The sequence below is a fragment of the Kryptolebias marmoratus genome, linkage group LG6 (genome assembly GCF_001649575.2).
Source record: "Kryptolebias marmoratus isolate JLee-2015 linkage group LG6, ASM164957v2, whole genome shotgun sequence".
NCBI classification, from domain to species: domain Eukaryota; kingdom Metazoa; phylum Chordata; class Actinopteri; order Cyprinodontiformes; family Rivulidae; genus Kryptolebias; species Kryptolebias marmoratus.
In genome coordinates, this window is record NC_051435.1 from 15,042,914 (window position 1) to 15,046,984 (window position 4,071).

Genomic DNA, 4,071 nt, shown 5'->3' on the forward strand with positions numbered 1-4,071 from the left:
TCTGCAAAAAAACTGAACAACTCAAGGTGCTCTTGTTGCAGGAACTGTCAGCTGTGTGTCAACTCTTAAGTAATGCTTTATAAAGCTTAAGTAAGACACTCATATTTTTAAACTAATGAGAGATAATCAGAGTTTTCCCCTCATTCAGCCTGATTTGGTGTCTTTGAAAACGAAGGCATCACAAACAGCTGTTGAGTCCAGATGGCTGGAAATCTACAAAATGTAAATTAAAGGAGGAAATATTTTAAATAAAGGAAATATTTTAAATAAATAAATATTAAAAATTCATGCTCATTCCTGAAACCACCACAGAAACAGAACATAAGATGTTTAAACTGTGAAGTTTGACTTGTTATATTGCTCTTTACAAAAGAAGTTTGGACTGTGGTGGTGTTTATTGCCTTGAGGGGCAGGTGATCATGTAATTAATTGCCTGTGTGTGTTTGAGTGTTAGCATAATATCTCCTGAACCACTGGATAATGAGATTCTCAGAAAGTACGGTAATTAATGACCTGCAGCTTAAATTCCTCCTTCTCCTGTTTCCCATTATTAAAAATAAAAAAAATTCACAGAGAACAAAGCCTCCATTTTGTCAGACAGTGCTTCCTGTCTGCTGCAGCAGAGAGTTAGTAATAAATTCAGTGCCTTTGTGGCAAATTTTAAAGGATAAAATTTGCATCTTTGCCTTCATCCACGCTTCATCTCTCCACCAAGGTCCATGAGATTTTGCCTGCTAGTTATTCTTGTCATTTTCCATCAGATCAGATTGTCACTCTGAAAGATGCTCACAAGGTTTGGCAAAGTAAGTCAGACTCCAGAAGCCTTTGTTGGCTGCAGCTCTGCTCCAGAAAGAACATTTACCCAGAACAAACATGTCAGTAAAACAAAAACGGGGGTTTTGAAGAAACGTTGACTTAAATATTCTGCAGAAAGACATTTCTCCTCAGATTCAAGGAGCGATATCCTGTAAATATTAAGTAATGCTATTTGTTATAGAATTTAGAACAATGAACAAATGAAAAGGTATATTTATTTGTTTATTTTGAACCAAATGCAGAATAATAAAATCTAAACAGCAAAGCAAAAAAGGCAAAAACCAAACAATTGAATGAACTGAATAGCAACGTCCAAGATAAATGCAGAATACAAGGAGTCCAGAGGGTAAAAGCTGAAACTGCACAAACCATCTTTACTTCTCATAAAAAATACATTAATAACAGTCAAATTACATTTTCCATCAGTCATGTTCCAACTTCTTCAAACCCAGCCAAATACCACCTTTTCATGGACCAGATTGTTGGAACATTTTGACCTGAGTCACATAAGTCAAGTGCTCACAGGTGTGCTGATTTCTAACGGCATACAGGTGGAAACAGAGAAGACCTGAGGGTACGACTTTAAACAAGAGCCAAAAACTACCAGAGCAAATCATCAGATACCATGACAGAAATTAAAATAAACCAAAATGAAAAACCAAACATGAAAGTCTTTTTTTCTACAAACTGCTAGTGCCAGCAGCATGATAGAGTTTATCTGTCGCTCAAGAAGAAAAGTTTTAAACACCTTAAAGTTTTCTGCAGCCTGAAGCCTTTACAGCCAACATGACAAGGAGGAAAAGATGCACATCCAAGGGTCCACTGCACAGGCATTGTTTGGTGTGTGGATCAATTCAATGCTTTTTTTTAAAATTATAACCACATAATGCACATTGAGCCTTTTTCATTAATAAGAAATATATCAGAAATTATAATGTATACCTGTACATTGATTGAAGTAGGAATGAAGCATCTCCTCAGGTCTTATAAGTCACATGACAACCCTTTATTATCAATGATAATAATAGATATTTGCTTTTATTTTTTTTATTCAGAAAGTGATCTTTACATGTGATATTGGACTTGTTGTTAACTAATATTTTGCGATCACTTCCTCTCCTAATGTAGATTGATGATTAGTCACATTTAATCACCTCTAATCCATGTCAGCTTGTCTTTAATCCAACTTTTTAGCTCAGATTTCAGACAGCTCTGACTGTGAACAACATCCTTGTGCTACAAATCTGTTGTTGAACGAGCCTTTTAAAGGAGTTTAATCAACCTTATGAGTGTTTCGGCTGACAGCTCCTGTGTTGGGGCCTCATTTCTCATCAGTCAAATCGCTGCAAGGGTTCATTAAGGTCTGCGAGGACTCGTAACCGCTGCATGAAAACCTTTCTATCAGAAATGTAAATTAGAAGGTTTTTCCACAAAACAACTTAATAAATATCTTTCAGGTTTGGTCATTGAAGTATCTCGCTAAAGGCATTATTTTCTGTGGCATCAAATCTTTTTCTCATATAAATGCAAATTGCTGTTATTTTCTTTGTATCACAGCAGCAGCTAAGACCCGTGGAAATATGCTTCCCTGAGCATGACTTAAACCGTTTTAAAAATTTTCGTCTTTATTGACGTCCGAGAACTTTACTCAGATTTGCTCCGACTGTTTTCGAAGATGATAAAATCCCAGCAGCATTCATAATTCTCGCCCATTTTTTCCCCTTCTGATGAAAAAGTGTGAGGGAGAAGGGACCTACAAAGTAAAAACTGTCAGTTTTACTCGAACCAGACCCTGATAGTTCCAGCAGCAGAGCTCTGGGTTTAGCTTCATCCCCTCTCTTGATGTTACGTTTTCCTCATCCTCGTCTGGCTCGCTCACAGTTTCACAATACATTTTCAGAAAAGCTTTGGCCTTCTTCAAATTGCTTCGCTCCAGTCAGTTTTCGAAGAAGAGAAACCGTATTTAGCAGTGAAAATTTTAATGAGCTCAGATAACATCAAATGACCTTTGCTTACACATTCACATCTCTTCTTTTTCCTCTCTGTCTTTCCAAACGAAACAACAAAGCTGGGCTCAAATAAAAATATTCAAAGCATCTCTTACAACCGCAGATAACCATTTGGATAATTTTGGAAATGCCACCCGGGGAAACAAAGCTTTAATGAACTCAGAAGGTATCTGTTACATGTAATGACTCAGAACAGTTGAAAGGAGCATTCAGACATTTTTTCTTTAAGACGATGGTGTACTAACCTCATATAACTGTCAAATCAATCTATCTATCTATCTATCTATCTATCTATCTATCTATCTATCTATCTATCTATCTATCATCTTTCATTTATTCCTATATTTTTCTATATTTTTTGATCTACTGTCCTCAGTGACAACCACTACTTAAGATAGGCTTGGACTACTACTCACTACTACTTTCAAAGGACTTAATTAAGTTTAACATACCCAAATCTTTCCTCCTGATGGCTGTGGACCTCCTGAGCAAACTCTACTGGACGTCCCTGTAAGTAAGTCCTCCGTCCAACACCCCTGGATCTCTCTGTGAGACCTGTACAAGCTGGATTTCTTCTTGTGAATGAACAGCCTGTACACAACAAACTGGATTTCTTTGTGAGACATTCATTTCCAGGTCCCCGCTCCCATTCTGCTCAGCATGACGTCTGCAGAAATTTCACACTTACCTGAATACTCACCTGCCTGCCCACTCTCCACCTCTGCCCTTTGTGGGTGCTCCTTGAGCTGCTGGACCGTTAACCTTTTCCTGTAGACAAGGAACAAAGACAAACCAAATAAAAATCCCCTTTGAACCATGTATGAACATTCTTTAGAAGTCATTTTGACCAGAGCTCCACAATAACCCCTTTCTCCTCTCCCACAGATGATTGGAGCAATCTTTATTTGACCCTCTTATTCATTTTGAACAATAAGTCCTTTAAACTTTTATCTGTGTGAGACTTTTTGTCTGCAATTTGAGTCCAAAAAGACTTCAAGGCTCTGTCTGTACATCTATCTGATTGATATTTTTCTATCTTTTCCCTTTATGGTTGATCTGTCTGCATTCTTTAAAATGTTTCTGTAGTGCATATTTGTGTGAATGCTTTTAAGCATTCACACCATTGTTTTCCTGTTTCTCTTTATTATCTATTATTATCTATTCTTTAACTATTCCGTACGTTTTTTGGCACCTATCTCCTTCCACAATTTTTCAGCTATTTCAACCGTTCATATATCAAAACGTT